At 42.9% G+C, this 8,369-nt stretch overlaps 1 protein-coding gene across 2 annotated transcripts in view; it reads right to left on the bottom strand.

Annotated features, from left to right (window-relative positions):
• ATF7IP2 (activating transcription factor 7 interacting protein 2) overlaps positions 1–7,769 on the bottom strand; it is a 61,193-nt gene extending 53,424 nt beyond the window's left edge. The window contains exon 1 of one of the 2 annotated variants that reach the window (XM_086691272.1): positions 7,688–7,769. The gene's annotated coding sequence lies outside the window, so the exon portion shown is untranslated. Of the gene's footprint in view, positions 1–7,341; positions 7,667–7,687 lie in introns of those variants that run through there. The other variant, XM_086691273.1, reaches the window with a different exon arrangement.
• Between the last annotated feature and the right edge of the window lie 600 nt (positions 7,770–8,369).

Genomic DNA, 8,369 nt, shown 5'->3' on the forward strand with positions numbered 1-8,369 from the left:
GATCCTGTCATATGTCAGTAGTTTTATTTCTTCGTTCCTAGTCATGATGCCTTTTATTTCATTTTCTTGCCTATCCTAACTAGAAACTCCAGTATAATGTAGAACAGAAGTGGTGAGAACAGACATCCTCATTTTATTTGGACTCAGGGGATAACCTTTACTCTGTAACCATTTTTGTATGATGTTAGCTGTGTATTTTTCATAGATAACCTTTATCAGGATAAGGAATTTCCCAACTATCTTTACTTTGTTGAGTGTTTTTGTCATAGAGGAGCATCGGATTTTGTCAGAGAATGTTTCATCATCTATTAACATAATCATATGGCTTTGTTTTCTATTCCACTGATACATTACATTATTGTATTTTTGGATGTGAAACCAACCTTGCATTCCTGGGATAAATCCCACTTGGTCATGGTGTATAATCTTTTCTGTGTTGCTGGATTGAATTTTTTAGTGTTTTGTTGATGATTTCTGCATTTATATTCATAAGAGATATTGTTCTATAGTTTTCTTGTGGTGTCTTTGTCTGATTTTATTATCAGAGGAATACTGGCCTCCCAGAATTAGGGAAGTGTTCCTTCCTCTTGTATTTCTTAAAAGTATTAAAAATTGGTATTTAAAAAAAAATTTTTTTTTTAACGTTTATTCATTTTTGAGACAGAGAGAGACAGTGCATGAATGGGGGAAGGTCAGAGAAAGAGACACAGAATCTGAAACAGGCTCCAGGCTCTGAGCTGTCAGCACAGAGCCCGACGCAGGGCTCGAACTCATGGACCGCGAAATCATGACCTGAGCCAAAGTCGGACGCCCAACCGACTGAGCCACCCAGGCGCCCCTAAAAATTGGTATTTTTAAATGTCTTGTAGAACTGAACAATAAAACCATTTGTGACCGGGCTCTTCTTTGCCTTCTAATTCAATCCCTTTACTTGTTATAGGTCTGTTCAGGTTTTCTATTTCTTCCTGAGTCAGGTTTGTTCATTTGCGTCTCTAGCAATTTGTCTGTTTCAACTACTTAATTGACTGGTATACAAGTGAGTTGTTTATTCTCTTATTTATTTTTTTAACTTCTGGAAGGTCAGTAGTAAGCCTCCCTCCTTCATTCCTGATTTCAATTATTTGAGTCTCTTTCATGGTCAGTCTAGGTAAAAGTTTGTCAATCTTTTTGATCTTTTGGAAAAACAACTTTTGGTTTCCTTGATTTTCTCTATTTTTTATTTTATTAATTTCCACCACACTCATTATTTCCTCCATTCTGCTGACTTAGGTTTAGTTTGCTCTTGTTTTTGTATTAAAGTTAGGTTATTGACTTGAGGTATGTTTCAACACAGGCATACATCACTACAAAATTTTCTTCTAATGATTGCTTTAATTTCACTCCAAAGTTTTGGCATATCATTTTCATTCATTTCAAAGTATTTTCTGTTTTTCCTTGAGTTCATCTTTTACCCACTGGTTATTTAGTAGGAGGTGTTTAATTTCCACATAGTTGTGAATTGCTCAAGTTTCTTCTTGGCATTAAATACTAATTTTATTCCACTGTTATCAATCTACTTCATTGACTTCAATCCTCTTAAATTTGCTGACGTTTGTTTTATGGCATAGTATGTCTACACTGGAGAATGTTCTCCATACATGAGAAGAACGTATTCTGCTGTTATCTTGTTGAGTGTTCGCAAGACATCTCTTCGGTCTAGTTGGTTCATAGCGTTATTCAAACCTTACAGTCTCCTGCCTAGTTTTCTGTACATTAAGAAAGGGCAGTACTGGTCTCCAACCATTCTTTTTGAATTGTCTATTTCTCCCTTCAATTCTTGTCAATATCTGCTTCATAGATTTTGGTACTGTTATTAGGTGTATGTATATAAGTGTTATAAATTCCTGACGGACTGGTCCTTTTTTTATAAAACATCTCTCTTCTAGTAGCATCTTTTGTTCTAAAATCTGTTTTGTCTGAAATCAGTATAACCACTCTTTCTTAAATTTTTTTTTTTTTTTCAACGTTTATTTATTTTTGGGACAGAGAGAGACAGAGCATGAACGGGGGAGGAGCAGAGAGAGAGGGAGACACAGAATCGGAAACAGGCTCCAGGCTCCGAGCCATCAGCCCAGAGCCTGATGCGGGGCTCGAACTCACGGACCGCGAGATCATGACCTGGCTGAAGTCGGACGCTTAACCGACTGCGCCACCCAGGCGCCCCCAACCACTCTTTCTTAAGGTGGCTCTTTGCATGATAGATCTTTTTCTATCCTTTCATTTTCAACAGATTTGTAGCTTTCAATCTAAAGTGTCACCTGTAGACAGCATATAGTTGGATGCGGTTTTCCCTCCAGTCTGAAAATCTGTTTAATCCATTAATTGTTTAATCCATTAATATCTGACATTAATATTGACAATTCGATTTGTGTCTACATTTTACATTTTGTTTTACAGGTCTCACATCAAGAAAATTGAAAGTATTTTCTATTTTCTGAAGAGTTTGTGTTTGCAAATGATTATTACTTCTTCCTTAAATGTTATAAATAATTTACCATAATGCCACCTGGGCTTGGAGTTAACTTAGTAATAAAGGTTTTCAATTATAATTGAATTTTTAAAAAGAGACACAGGACCATTCATATTTTCTACATCTTTTTGTTACTTTAGTGGTTTTTCTCCTTTCAACAGAATTTCAAATTTATCAAGTTCTTCATAATTTTCTCTAATTATATTTGTAACATCCGCAAGATTTGTCGTATTTTTTTTTTTTCTTTTCCTTTCTTAAGATGAGCGGGTAGTGGCTCAGGCCATGTTCAGTCTCTAGCTGTCTTACCACCCACACTAGCTTCTTAGCTCATCTGGGCAGATGTCAGGGCAGTGAGTGAAGTCAGAGGATATTGGCACCCATGGGCCCTAGAAGTTGGTTTTCCTGCAAGCCTGGCCCAGTGGTCCAGCAGGATGAAGTCATTCTGGTCCTTGGCTGTCTAGCACTGGGCCTCTGTCTGCTGTTGTTGCTGCCACTGCTCCTTCCTTGCCCTTGTAGCCAGTCAGGCTTCACTGAAGCTCTTTTTATTCTTGATATTAGTGATGTGGGTTTTTTTTCCCCCCTTCATCATTTTTACTGGAAATCTATCTACTGAATCAATACTTACAAAGCACTAAATTTTGGCTTTGTTGACCCTCTATTGTATGTAGTGTTCATTTCCTGTTGGCATAATTCCATTTTCTTCAGGCTTGATTTGTTGCTCTTTTTCCAGCTTGAGATAAAAACTCAGATCTTTCATTTTCAGCTGCTTTCCCCTCTTCACTTTTTGCATCTAAAGCTATAAAATTTTTCTCTAGTTCTGCTTCAGTTGAGTCCCATACATTTTGATAAACCCACTCTCAATTTTATTATTTGGTTCAAAATATTTCCAATTGTCATTAGAATTTCTTCTAGGATCTGTGGATGATTTCGAAACATTAATTTCCATGCAATTGCAGATTCCCTATTTATATTTTTGTTGAAAGTTAGTTTAATTGCACCAGAGTCAGAGAATATCTTCCAAAATGACTATCTTCCAAATGGTATTTGTTGAGGCTAGCTTCATTGTCAATTTTTCCAAAAGCTCCATATATACTTGAGCAGAACCTGTATTCTAACACTGTTGAGTACAATGTTGTTATATGTAAATGCCAACTAGTTCAGATGTTCTTAGTTGTACTGTTCACAACCTTCCAGCTATTAAAAACACTGGATTTGTGCACTTCTTTTGATTTAATCATGGTTTTCTTTATATAGTTTGAAGCTGTTAAGTACATACGGATTTATTTTCTCTATTCCTGGTGATGGATTGGTTTTCATTACAAAATCTCTTGCAATGCTTCTTGCTGCAAAAGTATCTTAATACATTATCAACAGTAAATAAATGTCAATTGTATTTTTTTTTAAATCCACTGAACCAAATATTTACCTTCCCTTTACTAAAAGTAAAACTTAGAAACCAACCAACCTGAGCTAGGTTATGTAATTTGTTCAAGGAAACATAGTTCAGAGCCAGAATTTAATCTTAGGATCTTAAGAGTCAAGGAAATCTTGTATCACAAGTACAAATCAGATTAGGAATTATGAAGGGACAGGGTTATCTTCAGGGCTATACAATGGTCAACAAATTGACAAAACTTGACCAATTTGTGACAGGTGATTATCTGATAATGAGCATGAACTAATTACTACTCTAAGTGTGGTCCATGGACCAGCTGCACCAGCCACTTTCTAAGTGCTAGCAGAATTTTACTTTTATTTTAAAAACTTTCATCAATGTAATGCCCTAAAATCAAACAGTTATAAAGTGCTCATAATGAAATGTAGTTGCTTGTCAGCACTCCTTAATGCCCGGTGGCAATCAATTTTAATCAATTTAACAACCTGTTTTTATTTCAGTATTTTTATTTATTTATTTATTTTTAACGTTTTTTTATTTTATTTATTTTTGGGACAGAGAGAGACAGAGCATGAACGGGGGAGGGGCAGAGAGAGGGAGACACAGAATCGGAAACAGGCTCCAGGCTCTGAGCCATCAGCCCAGAGCCCGACGCGGGGCTCGAACTCACGGACCGCGAGATCGTGACCTGGCTGAAGTCGGACGCCCAACCGACTGTGCCACCCAGGCGCCCCTATTTCAGTATTTTTAAATATCTTTACACTAGTTATCTCCTGAGTTACAAATTCTAGTAATTATCAATTCCTATATATTTACAAATGAGATTTAGCTGTTTTCTACACCCTACGCTTCTTTTTTTTCTTAAAATCACATCTGTAGCTAACCCAATACATTGTTATAGACAAGTATTTTCTATATAACCAGTAGATCATTGCTGTCAGCATGGAGCCTCATGTGGGGCTGGAACTCATGAGGCATGAGATCATGCCCTGAGCCCAAACCAAGAGTTAAATGCTTAGCCTACTGAGCCACTCAGGCACCTGTAATGTCATGTTTAAAGATCACATCTTCAAAAATGCCTTCCCTTGGGGCACTTAGGTAGCTCAGTCGGTTAAGCATCAAACTCTAGGTTTCCTCTCAGGTCATGATCTCATGGTTCAGGAGTTCAAGCCCTGTGTTAGGCTGTGCACTGAGAGCACAGAGCCTACTTGGGATTCTCTGTCTACCTCTCTCTGCCCCTCCCCCACTCGGGCTTGCTCTGTCAGAAAAAGAATTAAAAAAGCCTTCTCCCAAGATAACAACTTTCTCCTCTTAAGATGCCATTACATATATTTTTAGTTATGAGCTTTGAGGTCAGAGGTGTATCTTACTTACTTTTATATCCTCAGGAAGGTAGCTTTCATATAGCTTTAAAAAATACTGCTTAAATGTATACTTCTAAAACTTAATCCAGAAAGTCAACCAGGGTTAGTCTTTCTTTAAGTACCCAAACAGGCCTCAGCAATTTTTGCCATTGGGAGCTCATAAGCTACTTCTTATCAGCAGCACTATATTGAGTCTCTACATTTACCAGATCAGTCTATGAACATCCCTGTATCCCAAGAAATTTTATCAGGAATTCAAAAATTCAAACTAATCTGATCATCTCCCCTACCCAGAGAGTCATAGTTAGTTCTCTCCAAATATCGCCGGACTACAATCTTTTCTTTCCCACTCAGACTGGTAAAGCTGAAGGGCAAGAAGCTACTGGAGCCTACAGTAATGCATTTTAAAGGTATGGGTTGGGGCACCTGGGTGGCTCAGTCGGTTGAGCATCCGACTTCGGCTCGGGTCATGATTTCACAGTTCGTGGGTTTGAGCCCCGCGTTAGGCTTTGTGCTGACAGCTCTGGGCCTGGAGCCTGTTTCAGATTTTGTGTGTCTCTCTCTCTCTGCCCCTTCCCTGCTCATGCTGTGTCTCTGTCTCGAAATAAACATTAAAAAAATAATAATAAAAATAAAGGTATGGGTCAAGGTTTAATTAAAACTCAGAGAAAAGAATATTTAAATGATGTAAGAATAGGAGACAGAAAAGAACAGAATGCAGTTCTTTTTTATATTTAATATCTCAATGAGAACACTTGTACATTTAAAGTTACAAAGTTTGCTTTTATTACTAACAACTATCCAATGTATTACTTAAAATCTGATTACATGAAATGAATGAAATAAAATGAAATGAAATGAAATAAATCTTCCCACACCCACGATGATAGAATTACATATCCACAATTTTCACACCAGAATTCAAGATACTAACTAGTAAGGAGATAACAGTGGGCTGAAAGCTGAGGTATGTACAAGTCAATAAGGTAAAGAGAGCAGAAAATTCAAGATGTACCTAGACACACCAGTTCTTAAAAGACACAAATCGTTTCCAGTAAGACACTGTTCCTGCATTTCTGTTGAGGCAGAAGTTAATCTTAGGGTGTGGTCTGTGCAAATCTGCAGATAAAGCTGAGATAGGCAGATTAATTTGATTAGCGTCACACTCAGCATCTCTGAAAACCGAAGGGAAGGACACACGACCAAGGCAAACTTCACAAAAGATGAATTCAGCGTCATCAATCCTTGATTCAGAGGCTGCATTTCTGCATTTTCAATAGCTCTCCTGTGACATAAATTATCTTGACCTTGACTGTTCTTCACCGTTTGTTTTGCAAGTAAGTAGGCTGCTGGTCCGTTTGCTGGCTACAAATAAACGCGTGACAGGATTGTCACGAAAAGCCTTATTAAATCCCAACCTGGACTTAACAGACTCTGTACGTGGACAGGACACAAATTCTTCCAACGTTTTACTTCCACGGGGTTGGAGTTATTCGGTCCGCTTCTCTTTCTAGATCTTGGTCACACAGAAGTCTTCAGGGCAGCGCAGACTAGCTTGTCCCAGAGCCAACAACAGGTGCCGGCTCCTAGCATCAGAAGCGTCGTCTTCAACAGTCACGCGCACAAGTTTTCCAAGTACAGCCAGGCTGGGGTCCGAGAGGCAAGGCAAACTAACCGCCTCCTCTCTCTACCGTGCACATCCTTGGACTTGGCCAAAATGGGGGAGAGAGAGCAGGTCAGGCGGCGGCACCAAGAAGAAAACGGTCTCTGATACGAAAATATGTACATATACATTTGTAAGCGCTCCTAAAAGCCAGAGCGCCTGCGTGGGAGGGAGACCCATCTTCGCGAAGATTCGGCTGCAGGATCCCTAGCGCCGCTAAGCTCAACAGGTGTCCGGCACACGTGTGCGCGCCAGGCCCCGGGCTCGCAGGGGCTCCCTCCGTCCCCGGGCTCACTTCCCAACGCCACGTCTCGACGGCAGTCTCCCCGCCGCCTGGTGAGCCGCGCCGGGGACCGCCTTCCCCCGCGGCCGCTAAAGTAGTCCGGCCGGGCCTCGACCCCGTACTTACTCGGAAGGATAAAACCCCGCGGCCGACGCGGTGCCCCTCCGCGGCCGCCACTCCCACCCACGCGGGGCGCCTCAGCCGCCGAGCGCACACCGCTGTCGCCTCCCGCGCCGCCCGCCGGGGAAGCGCCGCGGACGCGTGCTCTCGCCCGTTGCGGGCGTCCTCCCGACCCCGTCGGAGCCCTGGCCACTCCGCGGGGGCCTCTCGCTCGGCCCCGCCGTCGCTGCCGCCCTGCTAGCGAGGCGTCCCCGGGCTCCTGCGCCGACCCTCAGAGAGGCGCGCGGCGCCGCGCAACCGCCGACCCGGCCAACCGCCGCTCGCGCGGGGCTCCCGCCCGGTCCCCACGTACCTCCGGCGGCTCCCCACGGGCCGCTTTCCTCAACGGGAGCTCAAGGAACAGTAACCGCCGCGCACAATAACTCTCCCGCGCGGACCTCGGGGGTAAGTCTGCCCGCGCCCGCCCCCGCCGGACTCCGGGCCAATGGCAGCGCGAGCGTGCCGTGGCCCGGCCAATCAGGGGCGCCCGGGTGGAGTGGGCGGGGCGAGAGGGGGCGGTGGCAGGGAAGTGGAAGTCGGCGGCGGGGTGCCTCTGGGCTGGAGCGCTGGTTCGCGTCGGGCCGTGGTGCTCACCGGTCCGGTGGCGGCGCCCTGCGTCCGGGCGGGCGGTCGTTCTGGGTGATTCGCGCGACGCGGTAGTTTTCCGAGAGACGTGACTCGTGAAACTCCTTATAAAAACCGATTGGAATCTTCAAAATGTTGCCTTTAAAGCTTCGTTTCTTTGGATGAAGGAGTTTTTGGACGACTCCTTAAATTTTGCCACCCAGGCGAGAGGACATGGCCCACTTGTGTTTTCTTGAGTTTCCTGAATTATCCCGGCACCCTGTCACCCTGGGCTGCGTTAGATTTCTCCAGGCAGATGATGGCTCTGTTTGTGACCGCTGTGTGTTCGTCAGTTCTGAGTGTCCTCTCTGTGCTCGGCGCAGGGAGTGTAACCGTCAGTTTTTCCATGACGCGTCTCTCATCGCCGAGGG

The sequence above is a fragment of the Puma concolor genome, chromosome E3 (genome assembly GCF_028749965.1).
Source record: "Puma concolor isolate L17-30 chromosome E3, mPumCon1.1.hap2, whole genome shotgun sequence".
NCBI classification, from domain to species: Eukaryota; Metazoa; Chordata; class Mammalia; order Carnivora; family Felidae; genus Puma; species Puma concolor.